This window comes from Procambarus clarkii, chromosome 17 (genome assembly GCF_040958095.1).
Source record: "Procambarus clarkii isolate CNS0578487 chromosome 17, FALCON_Pclarkii_2.0, whole genome shotgun sequence".
Classification (NCBI taxonomy): Eukaryota; Metazoa; Arthropoda; class Malacostraca; order Decapoda; family Cambaridae; genus Procambarus; species Procambarus clarkii.
In genome coordinates this window covers 46,862,175-46,876,516 of record NC_091166.1, presented here as the reverse complement: position 1 = coordinate 46,876,516, position 14,342 = coordinate 46,862,175, and the positions used below count along the sequence as shown (strand labels likewise).

General features: G+C 39.8%; 1 protein-coding gene across 2 annotated transcripts in view; it reads left to right on the top strand.

Moving 5' to 3' along the window:
* Positions 1-14,342, top strand: part of LOC123772493 (uncharacterized) — a 73,246-nt gene that overhangs the window by 44,885 nt on the left and 14,019 nt on the right. For both annotated transcript variants that reach the window (XR_011228912.1, XR_011228913.1), the window contains exons 6-7: positions 12,154-12,295; positions 13,112-13,272. The gene's annotated coding sequence lies outside the window, so the exon portion shown is untranslated. The remainder of the gene's footprint in view (positions 1-12,153; positions 12,296-13,111; positions 13,273-14,342) is intronic.

The window sequence follows — 14,342 nt, the reverse complement described above, 5'->3', positions numbered from 1 at the left end:
TGTATTATACATATATAAAACGCTGAACTGTAATGCCAATCCTGACCTCAAAAGCTTCATTGAAGGTTGTAACAGAGCTCATGAGCACCACAGCAGAAATAAATTCAGTTTTGATATTCCAAGAGTACGACTTAATCAAACTAGAAATGCTCTACAAATCAAGGGTCCCAGAACGTGGAATGACCTTCCCAACCATGTTAAAAGACTGTACCCCTTTCAACCAGTTTAAGATAAAAACGAAGCACTACCTAATAAATTCCCTGTAACCTACCTTACCCCTCTATTGTCAACCCATGTCTGTTTTCTTAAACAACGCTGTTTGTCGACCTAATTGTATTTGTTGCTGCTTGTTCAGCCATGTTTCCCCTTTTTATCTTTATTTTTATTTGTTCTCAACACATTTTATTCTTTATACTCATTTAGTATTAAGTATTAGTCATTAAAGTTTTTCATGCCCGAAACGCTTTGCGTAATAGTGGCTTTAGGCATTGTATGTACTAGCTCTATCTATAAATCTATCAATTTATGTAAAATCTCTTTTATGTATGTACCTTACCTGAATAAACATTTTATTTTTATTTTATTTACGGAAGCTGTCCGCTCTTGTCCCATCTCTCGTAAAGGTATTCCATATTCCGACTTTTACCCGGTTATCCATTCCTCCATCCTTACCCGTTGGCAGGCTTCTTGGTTGTCTGTTACTGGTAACAAACTTCGTACTCTTAAATGATGTGTTTCCTCATGGCCGCCGTCCTACTACCGTAACCGGCGATGGGAAACGGCTCTGGCGAGGTTGCGTATTGGCCATACTCGCTTAACCCATGGTTACTTGATGGAGTGCCGCCCTGCTCCTTATTGTCCTAATTGCATTGTCCCTCTTACGGTCGTGCATGTCCTTCTTGAATGTCCTGACTTCCAGGATGAGCGTTTGTCTTGCTTTCCGACCGCGTCGCCTGTCCCTCAATAGAATTCTTGGTGACTCGGATACTTTTGATATCGTTCGCCTTATGCGTTTTTGTTCTCGTATTGGCATCCTTGGTGATATTTAGCGCCCTCTGATTATTCTGCACATTTGATGGTGCTACATAGCCTTCCCAGTTTGGTGCCTTCTTTTGATAATTACTTATTTACTTCTTTCTTTTGGCCTTTGTGGTCATCTCCCTCTTTCTCCAAAGCTTCCTCTCTCATCGTTCCTTTTGAATGAGGTTTCGTACCACTCTCTCTGCCTCTTTTCAGCAATACGAGTGCAGTGCCCCACGGTAGTGTTCTGAGAACTACTTTTTTTTCTGGTTGCCCTCAATGGTCTTCTTTCCTCTCTTCCTTCTGACGTCTTCTCCGCTCTCTATGTCGACGATCTTACCCTTTGCTGTTAGGGTGATTCGCCTCTCCAACGGTGGCTTCACCTTGCGATTGATGGCGTGTCATCTTGGGCCACCGATCATGGCTTCAGATTCTTTACGTCTAAGACTTGTACTATGACTTTTACTCGGAAGCGTGTCGTTCTTCGTCCTTCTTTATCGCTTTATGGTCACCCCCCTTGTATACACCGATTCCACTAAGTTTTTGGGGTTAATCTTTGACATTCGTTTGTCTTGGTCGCCCCATATCTCTTATCTCCGAATTGAATGCTCTAAGGCCCTTATCCTCCTTCAGGTATTGTCCCATACTACTTGGGGAGCAGATAGGCACACACTCCTCGCTTTACATTCCTATCTCGTCCTGTCTAAACTTGATTATGGTTGCCCTGCTTACTCGTCTGCTTCTCTTCCTGTTCTTTGCCGTCTTGATGCTTTGCACCATACTGGGTTGCGCCTCAGCACTGGTGCCTTTCATTCGACTCCCATCCTCAGCTTGTATGTTGACACTGGCTTCCTCTCTCTCTCCAGGACCACCGTGATCGCTACTGTCTTCGCTATCTTGCGCGGTCCTTACAACATCCTAACCCTTGCCTGTTGTACTTTAACTTTAACTTTTACCCATCCTGTGGTTCCTGTTCCTCTTTACCACCTCCCTCTTTCTGTCCGATTATCTCGCTTACAGGATTCTCTTTCAGTTCGTATTTCTAATATTTCTCCTCGTGTTGTTCCTTCCTTGCCCCCGTGGAGAGTCCCCCTTCCGAAGTTTTGTACATCCTTAACCCGCATCATTAAAGTTTTTATCCCTCATACGGTTCTGAAATGCCTTTTCCTTGAGCACTTTTTTTTTGCACTCCCGCTCCGTTTCCATCTTCACAGATGGGTCTAAATCTGCGGACGGTGTGGGGCTACTGTTGTTTTTCCTGACAGCACTTGTGTCGCCTACCTCTGGAGACTAGCATCTTCACAGCGGAATTTTATGCTATTCTCTGTGCTCTTCGTCTCCTGCTATCTCGTTGTCAATCTTCCTTTGTAGTTGTCGTCGACTCTCGTAGTGCCCTCATGGCTCTCGGGTCCTTTAATCTGGTCCATCCCGTGGTTGTTAAGATTCAGCATTGGCTGTTTCTTATTTCCAGTAAATTTAAGTCAGTTGAGTTTTGCTGGGTTCCCAGCCATATTGGTGTGTCTTTAAATGAGCGTGCGGATGCTGCCGCTAGGGAAGCTGTCTGCTCTTGTTCCATCTTCCGTAAAGGTATTCGCTATTCCGACTTTTACCCAGTTATTCATTAATCCATCCTTACCCATTGGCAGGATTGTTGGTCTACTGTTACCGGTAACACACTGCATACTCTTAGAGTAGTATGTCCTCATGGCTGTCGCTCCTTCCACCGTAACTGGCGATGGGAAACGGCTCTGGCGAGGTTGTGTATTGGCCATACACGCTTAACTTATGGTCACTTATGGAGCGCCGCCCTGCTCCTTATTGTATAAATTGCATTGTCCCTCTTATGGTTGTGCATATCCTTGTTGAATGTCCTGACTTCCGGGACGAGTGTGTCTTGTTTTCTGACCGTCCCCCGCGGTCGCTTGTCCTTTGATAGAATTCTTGGCGACTCTGATACGTTTGATATCGTTCGCCTTATGCGTTTCTGTTCTCGTATTGGCATCCTTGGTAATATTTAGCGCCCTCTGATTATTTTGCACATTTGATGGTGCTACATAGCCTTCCTGGTTTGGTGCCTTCTATTGATAATTACTTGTTCACATACCACCTGTGTTAAACAGTTTATCTTTATCTACCCTATCAATTCCTCTGAGAATTTTGTAGGTGATGATCATGTCTTCCCTTACTCTTTTTCCAGTGTCGTGAGGTGCATTTCACGCAGCCTTTCCTCGTAACTCATGCCTCTTAGTTCCGGGACAAGTCTAGTGGCATACCTCTGAACTTTTTTTCAAGCTTCGTCTTGTGCCTGAAAAAGTACAGGCTCAATGGTGGGGCCGCATACTCCAGGACTGGAGTATGGGAGTCCTGATACGCCAGGAGTGTTATGTGGTTGTACAGTACATATGTTAGACGAGTGTTCCCGTCTAACATATGTGGTATACAAGGTTCTGAATGAGTCCTTACACAATTTCCCGGTCCATAGAATTACCCAAATCAGCCCAAATCGGCTCAAAACTACACAAATCGTCCTAGCATTACGTAAGTAATGAAGAAATATGGTATATTTACTTACTATAATGTTGGTGCTACACGTAGAACATGATCAAACCTATTTTTACTCTGAAATAATCTAATTTCATAACGAAATGAGACGTAAATATGTGAGAGGTGGCGCCATAGGAAGTCGACGGTCCAAGCGACAATTGTGTGGAGCGACTTATCCAAGATATATGGTCGCCTGGAGAGTGTTTGCTGCCATATCAGCCTCCTGTACACAGTGATCCAGTCCTTTTTGTTCATTGAACACCGAACCCTACACGCCCTCTGATATATTGCTTAATTAACAAATATTCACAAATAAAGATTATATTTGTATATGTTATCAGAAAGGCAGATATAAAATAGTTTTTGTGAATCCATCACAGAGATTATACATTATTAGAGAGGAAAAATATTCATACTTTAAACAAGGCTTCATGGCCGACGCTCTCCTTACCAATATAGGAACTATGACCTTCCGAAGATCAATGTTAATTTAATCTAGATACTGTAATAAACGAAGATTTCTATGTCATCATAAAGACATAAATATAAGCTGCATGTTAATACTTTGGCATAAATATAACTGAAGTGAAAGTGAAGATATATGCCTTTTTATAGTTACTTGATGGCTCGCTCAGGGAGTGTGAAGGCCTCCACACAAGCCAATCAATTTTATAATTACTTTGCATATATGCAAAGTAACGCCATAGGTCTTTATGTCAGAATAAAGACATGTAAACGATAATGTAACTACATTTCAAGGAAAACATATCTTAATATAATTATTAAATGAATGCAAAGTTATGGTTAAATAAATAGCCAATACCACACAATCGCCGGTGTCCGGACACATGAATAGTCGCATTAGGTGAAAGGAAATGTACCCAACCATTTCCATTTACCCAACCAGTTTGTGCACCCTATACTCATCCTCTGTGCGGTAATTTATTGTGCACCCCATACTCATCTTGTTACCAGTAGTTTGTGCAACCCATACTCATCCTGTGACCCGTAATTTATTGTGCATCCCATACTCATCCCGTTACCGGTAGTTTGTGCAGCCCATACCCATCCTGTGACCTGTAATTTATTGTGCAACCCATACTTGTCCTGTGACCTGTAGTTTATTGTGCAGCTAATACTCATCCTGTGAGTCATAGGACATTGCGCAACCCTTTCTCATCGTGTGAATCTTTGTTTACTTTGCTCTCCATATTCATCCTCTGCGCGATAGTTTCTTGTGCAACCCATACCCATGATGTGAGTGGTAGTTTATTGTGTACCCTATACTCATCCTGTGAGTATAGGGTACACAATTCTTGTTTGGATTCTTGTAATGTTATTTGTCTATTTGTACTCACAGCATTTGTGCGCCCCTTGAGGGACTCGAATTAGAGGGGGGTTGAAATAGCCTAAGCTACTCTATCCCTTTGAAATGTATTTATTGCTTATCTCAATAAACATACTTGAACTTGAACTTGGGTACACAATGAGTTCATTTGTACTCCATACTCATCATCAAGAAGTGTATTTTACCAGCATTGTAATATAAATTAAGAATAAAAGCTTAACTGGATTACGGACCCATAATCAAAATAAGAGCCATCACTAATTATCATGACAAATTGTCTAGGCTACACTTCCGCCTTCGACAAGCTGCCGCTGGAGGTGGGTATAGTTTATTGTACACCCCCGCACCCCCAGTCCTGGAAGGGCGGGCATTGGGATGTGGACATGTGTACTGTCTCAGACCCTGTTGGAATATAACCAGTCTGTCAATCGGGTCAACCCAAGTGTTGCGTTTCCATGCGTTTCCAAAAGGGTCGCCCATGTTGGAATCGGTGAACGCCCTAGTAATATTGTTGAAAACATCTTAATAACTTATTAAACCAAAGGTCTTTTTATGTCAGAAGAACGGCAGAAACTAGATCTATATATGAAAACTCTTTCAGGACAAAATTTAAAGTAAAACTAGATTAAAGTAAATTTATGTTTCTATCTTTCTTGAGACGTATAAAAATCTTACGTTTATTAACGATTCTGCGTGAAATAAGCATTGTTCTGAGATGAACAATGAACGATTTTTGTGAAGAAGGAAAGTACAGGAAAAAGATATGAAATAAAATGTGACCAACAACTACTGGCCTTCCTTAGTGATTGTGGTATATCTGAAAACCTGAACCCGACCAATGCCAGTACTTAAAATAACTCTTTCAGTGCCTGAGCCTAACCTAACTTAATCTAACTTTGTCTAAGGTGCTGTCTCTGCCTTACCATTTACCTAATGTTCTCTCATTCATATAATTTCCTAAATAATCCATCAAGTCTCCATGCACTTATGCAAGCATCTACCTCAGTTTCATTGTAAAATTTTACTCTTAAATCAAATCTTACCTTATTTCATTTAAATTGTAAATTTAATTGTATTGATCTATGTCATTTATTGAAATCAATTATTGATCTCATTTTGTTCTTTTAATTAAGTTCATTCTAATTATAGGTTAAAACTAAGCTAATTAAAATTTATTATCTTTAAGATTATTTTACTTTACAATTATCATTTGTCAAATTTTTTTTATATATTCATCTTGACAGTCTCTACTGATTTTTTTGTTCTCTCCACCAAACTTGTGTATCCTCCATGGCTATCTAGTGACCTTTATTCTACCTCTAATTGTTTCAATTCTTTTGTTTACTTGCATTTATTGTTGTGTTTTGCCATAATTATTCTCTAATTTTAGCAGACTCAATACTTTGTAAGCTCTTATTGTATTGTTATATTATTATATTGCTGTGTTTTGCTATAATAACTTTCTATTTTACAGCAGATTTAGTTTTCATCTGTTCCTGAAATTGCTTATCTTATTGTATCGTGACATTATCTTATCTATATGCTTACTGATATTGATCCAGATTGAAATCTTCTGTCCCATATCCACACAAATCAGCACATTGATCATCATTATTGCAGGTATTACACAGCAAATCTTGCAAAAAACAAACTCCTAAATAGCACCTGCTTATCAGTTTACAACCAAAATGTTAGGTCACTTGGTAAACATTTTGATGATATAAATGCACTTCTTACAGCACTAGGTACTAAATTATCTTTCATCATTTTAACAGAAACTTGGCTACGTAATGACTATACCCAACTCTACAATTTAGCTGGTTATAAAGCCATTCATAACTGCAGGCCTAATAAAAAAGGTGGCGCTACAGCTATATATTACAAAGATACCTTCACTTGCAATAGTGTCATTAGTGATAGAGATGACTAGTGTGAATATACCTTTGCCAAATTCTCCAGTAAATCCCTTAAATCCTCCCTGATAATCGGTGCCATCTATAGATTTCCTAATACCAACATAGCTTTATTCTCTGACAATGTAAGGAATCTTATCATAAATAACAATCTCAACAAAAATCACATCATTCTGGGAGGTGATTTCAATATTGACCTGGGTCTTCAAAACAACCCTCAAGTTGACTATTTCCGTAACAGCATGCACTCTTGTATGCTAATCCCCACAATCACCAAGCCCACCCGAGTCGCTCAAACATCTGCCACTACCCTGGATCACCTATGGACTAATATAACAGCTCCCCTTACATCTGGGGTAATTTATGACAGAACAACTGACCACTATCCTACTTTCCTCATAGCAAACATTGACACATCACCACCAGAAACCAAAAAACTTTCATTCAGGCTACATAGTGAATCAGCTTTAGGTAATCTCTCTAATGCACTCCACAATATTAACTGGGAATCTGAATTTAATAATTCACAGGATATAAACTCATCAACTAACCTCTTTCTCTCCAAAACTCTAAGCCTCTACAACACTCACTGTCCCCTCCTTACCAAACAAGTAACTGATAAAAGAAAAAATAACCCGTGGCTCACAAGTGGCATAATTAAATCAATCAACAAAAAACATGAATACGAAAAGAAATTTAGGAGTGGCCTAGTTTCAATGGAAGTAGTTAAAAGGTACTCGTCAGTGCTTACCAGTATCATAAGAAAAGCAAAACTTTCATATTATGAGACTAGATTCAAAGAAGCAAAAGGCAACATGAAAAGCACATGGAATACCATCTCTAACATCCTGGGAACTAAACAACACTCCCAAAACCAGATAACACTCTCTAAGGATGGCCTTACACTGTCATCTGACTTAGAAATGGCGAATGAATTTAATAGCTTCTTTTCATCGATTGGTGCTAACCTTGCAAGTACAATCCCACAGACTCAGACACATATCAACACATATCTCTCAGGCAGCTATCCAAACTCTCTTCTCCTCTCACCAGTCAGCCCGTCAGATGTTGTGTCCATCATACACTCACTAAAAACCAAAGCTGGGAACATCAGTGAAATCCCATCCATTGTATACAAGAGCGCCTCCCATGCCCTTGCGCCACCTATAGCTCTGCTGTTCAACAAATCCCTTGAGTGTCATACCTTCCCTGATATCCTTAAAAAAGCAAGAGTAACGCCAGTTCATAAAGGAGGTAATCCGTCAGACATAAACAACTATAGACCAATATCGAACCTACCCATACTATCAAAAATATTTGAAAAAATTATCTACAAACAGCTCTAGTCCTATCTCGTAAAATTCGACATTCTTAGCCCCTGTCAGTTTGAATTCCGCTCTCAAAAGAGTACCAACGATGCAATTATTAGTCTCCTTGATATAATTTACTCAGCTCTTGACAAAAATGAGTTTCCAATTGGACTCTTCATTGACCTGAGAAAGGCCTTTGATACTGTTAATCACGATTACCTCTTAAGTAAACTCCATCATTATGGAATCCGAGGCCATGCACTGGACTATATCCAATCCTATCTTAGTGATAGACACCAATGTGTAGCCATCAATAATATAATCTCTCCCATTCTACCAATAACTGTTGGAGTGCCACAGGGCAGCATCTTGGGACCTCTTCTTTTTCTTATATACATTAATGATCTGCCTAATGTCTCTAACATTCTGAAACCTATTTTGTTTGCTGATGTTACTACCCTCATCTACTCCAACCCCAACCCACATACACTAAATGGTGTTGTTAATAATGAACTAAAAAAAGTCCACTTATGGATGTCAACCAATAAACTAACACTTAACATAGAAAAGACCTACTACATCCTATTTGGAAGCAAATCTACAAATGCAATTCAGCTTCAGATTGACAATGTAAACATTAGCAATAAGAATGATGGAAAGTTTCTTGGCATATTCCTAGACAAGAGACTCAACTTCAGTACCCACATACAACACATAACTAAGAAAGTCTCTAAAACAGTTGGTATACTCTCCAAAATCAGATATTATGTTCCTAACTCTGCTCTCATCTCTCTATATTATGCACTAATCTATCCCAATCTCAACTATGGTATCTGTGCATGGGGTTCAACCACTGCAAACCACCTTAGATCCATCATCATCCAGCAAAAATCTGCTATCAGAATAATATCAAATTCTGCTTTCAGACAACACACAGCCCCCTTGTTTAACTCCCTAAACATGCTAAACTTAATCTCTCTCCACAAATTCTCTTGTGTCAACTACATTTACAAAACCCTGTTCTTAAATGCAAATCCTTGTCTGAAACTCTTCCTGGACAGATGTAATAGGACCCATTATCACCACACCAGAAATAAATATCTCTTCGATATCCCCAGAGTTAAACTTAATCTGTGTAAACACTCTATGCAAATAAAGGGACCCAGTTTATGGAACTCACTCCCTACTGAATTGAAAAGCTGTCCAACTTTTACATCATTCAAAATCAATACTAAAAAGTACCTAATTTCATCTTCATAATTTTATAATTTTTCACTTTTTGCCTTAAAATTGCACTGTATCTATTGCTACCCAATCTCCCAACCTTTATGTTCCCAATTTGAACATCTTTACCATTGTGAACATTGCTGTTTTCTTATATGTGCTGCCAATCTGTTATATGGTGTTTATAAATCTTGTTTATGTGTATCTTTTGCTACCCAGTCTCTCAATCTTTATGTACCCATTCTGAACATCTTTACCATTGTGATCATTGCTGTCTTATATGTGCTGTCAATCTGCTGTATGGTGTCTATTAATCTTGTTTAAATTACTAATCAAGCTGTCAATGTAATCAATCAGAGCTTTAATATAACAATGTGCTTTAATATACTTACTTATCTCTCTCATCTCATTTTTCTCTTGTAATGTATCTTTCATTTATCAATAATGATTGAAATTACCTACTTAAAATTATCTGCTAGATTAAGGACTTGCCCGAAACGCTGCGCGTACTAGTGGCTTTGCAAGAATGTAAATACTGTACTATCCAATGTATTCTCACAAACCCAATGTACCTTCTTGTATATATATAAATAAATAAATAAATTAATGAATATTGCGGATTTCCGGCTCTACGACCGATGAAAAAGGCAACTTTTATACAACTACAAATATCTTTAGTTTTACTTTAAATTTTGTCCTGAAAGAGTTTTCATATATAGATCTAGTTTCTGCCGTTCTTCTGACATAAAAAGACCTTTGGTTTAATAAGTTATTAAGATGTTTTCAACAATATTACTAGGGCATTCACCGATTCCAACATGGGCGACCCTTTTGGAAACGCATGGAAACGCAACACTTGGGTTGACCCGATTGACAGACTGGTTATATTCCAACAGGGTCTGAGACATTTGCACTGGCGGGCGGCGTTCTTGCCAACTATATGGCTCTTAAGTTGAAAATTGTAACTGTTAAGAGCATTCTATTGTGGTTTTAATATTGAACAATTATACATATACGAAACAGACAAATCTGGTGTCCGAAATAGTAAAAATATTAGTGTGCTGATGTGATCAATGTAAGGGGGATATTGGGTGTGCCTCGTATCCCCTACAACAACAAGAAGTTCGAGAGCGATGAGGCCGTATCCCTGAAGCGTGATAAGAGGCTAACGTGTGGTCTTGAAGGAAGTCGATAAAGCAGACAATTTTCAAAAGGAAGGGCAGCATAACGAGCAGACAGTCGGTTATCCCATAATGTGTAATACGCCCCGCACAGCATGGGTGGAGTGGGGGGGGGGGGGGGTTGTAGCAGGGCACAGTATGGTGATGGTGCGGGTGAAGTACACACCCACTGAATTCCTGCCATCAATAATTGTTTTCATAACCATTAGAACAATGGCATCCCTCCAGCCACCATCCTTCCACTGACCCCCTCCTCTGGTCCTCCACCTCAGACAATTACCCCCCACACCCCCTCTCCCTTCCAGACATCAGCATGTCAAAATCAGTACCATAATGTGTTTAAACTATTTAAACTAAGTCATTGTGTATCTCAAGGTATCTTAATTCATTTGAAAGTGTACATGTGCATTCGTTCATATACTTGCCTAATTGTGCTTGCTGGGGTTGAGCTCTGGCTCTTTAGTTCCACCTCTCAACCGTCAATCAACAGGTGTACAGGTTTCTGAGCCTATTGGGCTCTATCATATCTACACTTGAACCTGTGTATGGAGTCAGCCTCCACCACATCACTTACTAATGCATTCCATTAGATATAATCATATATGATTACACATAATCATAATCATTCCATACACATAATCATATATGTGTACGTCAACGTATACATACATGCGTATATATACCTCATATTAAAATACTGATAAACGAATGACCATGAACAAATTAATTTATAATTGTTGCACTATATATAATTTTAATAGACTAATTATGTGTTTATACATTTGAATGGTCCAGACAGGTGGCCAGCCTTGGACATATACACTTCTGGTAGGCACAATGACCTCATGTTAGACCCTTGATAGATTATGTGAGAGAGAGAGAGAGCTGGGGCAGGGAGGTGCGTGCCCCAGGGAGATAATCCATGCCCATGCCCCGCCTCGAGGTCAGTTCTCGAGTCACACCAAGAATAACAATCGAGCAAGTTGTCCTGACCAGGATGTGGCATATTAGGGAGGGTTGAGGAATAGGAAGCCTGTCTGATAGGGCTCTTGGCAAGCAGCTCTCCCTCAGTCTACCTATCTATATGGAAGAAATGTATCTAGGCCCTCCTCCCCCCTGCCTATTCTCTCTCCCCCACCTTTCTTCCTTCATTTCCTCCCTCCTTCCCTCCCCCTCACTGGTGAGAGAGTAGGAGTGTGAGAGTGGTTAGAGAACTCGTAGTTCTCACGCTCGTGAAATTGTCTACGACCCTGGAGGAGTAGAGCGGAGGGGGGGGTGAAAGTAGGTGACGATGGAGAGTAGAGGGGAGCATTATATGCAGTGAACGTAGGTGTCTATGGAAGAGTACATCATAGAGGAGGGTGAAAGGAAGGTGACGATGGAGGAGGAGAAGGGAGGGGGTGTGAAGGTAGGTGATGATGGAGGAGTAGAGGGGAGGAGGGGGGCAAAGGTAGGTGTCTATGGAAGAGTACATCATAGAGGGGGGTGAAGGTAGGTGGCGATGGAGTAGAGCAAAAGGGGTGGGGGTTGAAAGTAATCCTGAGTTTAATTTTTTAGTTATATACAGTATAGTGACACCTCGGCTTACGAATGAATATTTATGAACTTTTCAGGTTACGAGCCTAATTTCTTCGAAAAATTTGAATCGGGTTACAAACTTTGCCTCGGGAAAGGAGTTTGTTGATATACGTATGGGCTGACCTAGCGCGTGGTGGCATGGTGATCGCGCCTCAGTTTACCAGTGTCTCCTGCCTAGTAAGTATCGCGCCTGAATTCTTTGTAAAGCATTACAGTACATTTGTTTTGGGATTTTTGGCTATTTGAACATAAAATTTGTTATGATATTTCTTGCCATGAGTCCCAAGAAAGCCAGTGGTAAGGTTCAAGCCAAGAAAACACATGTGAGAATGACCATAGAGGAAAAACAAGAGAGCATTCATAAACATCAAAATGGTGCACAGGTTGTTGAACTAGCTAGGCAGTACAACAAATCTATGTCAACAATATGCACTATACTTGCTAAGAAAAAGGACATTATGAGCATTAAAGTGGCAAAAGGCATATCAACAATCCCGAAACAAAGAACACAAACACTTGAGGATGTTAAAATGTTTTTATTAATTTGGATACACAACAAGGAGTTAGCAGGTGATAGCATTTCAGAGGCCATCATTTGTGAGAAACCAAGGCATTTGCATGAAGACCTTTTAAAGAAAACCCCTGGAACGAGGGGGGGGGGGGGAAAGATGAATCAAGTTTGAAAATGTGAAAAGTTTGTGTGACAATAGAGCCTCGTGGAAAACTTTTGCTGTGGTCATTACCTGGTGGAATGCACCCAGGATGGAGTATTAGGGCTATACATCTTTTAAATCATAAAAGTAATAAACATTTCCCATCAACCTTACAAACAATATTAACCTATTTTCATGTATTTCCCCCATGTGCATTTTAACAAAGTTGCTAAATTGCCTTTATCATTCTGTAAAATTTCAATTACAGTACTGTATGTATAATTTTGTTAGTATAAATGGACTGAATATTCTGAAATTGCTATTAATTTTACAATTTCAGATTCAAAGGTGGTCTGGACACCCAATTTGGTCAGACAGGTGAAGAGAGCATTTAGGATAGTTCGAAGAGATGAAGATGGTCACAATTGTGTTTGAAGAGGCAAACGCCCCCCTTTGCTCCTGACATGTTCAGCCTATTGACCCCTGCACACCTAACACAAGGTAGGTTGAAAACTCCTCCTTCATGTCATTGGTTCATTAGCCAGAAACTTAGGGCCCATGCAGGAATATCCCTAAAAAAAAAAAAGTGGCCCCAACAATGCACCCTCCAAGTCTGGAGGATGAGCAGGAGCATTGTCGAGAAGCAGGCCCTTTAGTGTCAAACTGTTCTCTTGCAGATATTTTTTGATGGCAGGGCAAACCACTCTACATCACAGTTTTTCTGCACGTTATATATTTTTTAAAACTCTTGGATTTTCGGAATGATACACGAGCAAGGGTTTAATTTTCAAATCGCCACACAGCACAAGAGTTAGCCTATCCTGACACAAGTTAGCCCAAGTTAGCTTGTGTCCGGGCAGTGACGTCTCCTCTTGGGTAATGTATGTCTTCTTCGGCAATTTTTTCCAGAATAGCCATGTCTCCTCACAATTAAACACTTGTTGTGGAATATATCCATTAATACAGTATCTACAAAATCTTTAAAATCACGAACAAATCTTTCAGCCCCTACTTTGTCTGAGCTGGCACCCTCACCATGCCTCACAACACTATGAATACCACGTCTTTTTTCAAAATTTCTCAAACCATCCCCTACTCACCTTAAACTCTTTCGTATCTGCAAAACTCGTTCTAGGGGTTTTCTTTATAAGATCTTGCATGAAGATTTCATTGTTGACCAAACCACACACTGGAAATTGAATAGACGACGACATTTCGATCTGTACTGGACCATTATAAAGTCGATTGTGATGAGATGAGGGATGCAAGTGCATTAAGTAGGCAAGAGAGAGAGGTGAGGAGATGGCAAGTATGTACGTATGTACATGAATAAAACATGTACATACTTATACATAACGTGTGTAAATAGTGTAATAAACACAATAACAGTATTTTGGGAGGAGGAATGTTGGCGAGTACTGTAATGTGTTGGAGGAGGGAGGGAGGACTGGCAGGGTGTGGCAGCTCACTCATGTTTTTTGGGCTCACCATACCAACATAGTGGATCGTTATGGTGAATACATACGTAGATGGGTATATACAATGTGTGTATATAGTGTAATAACAGCAAA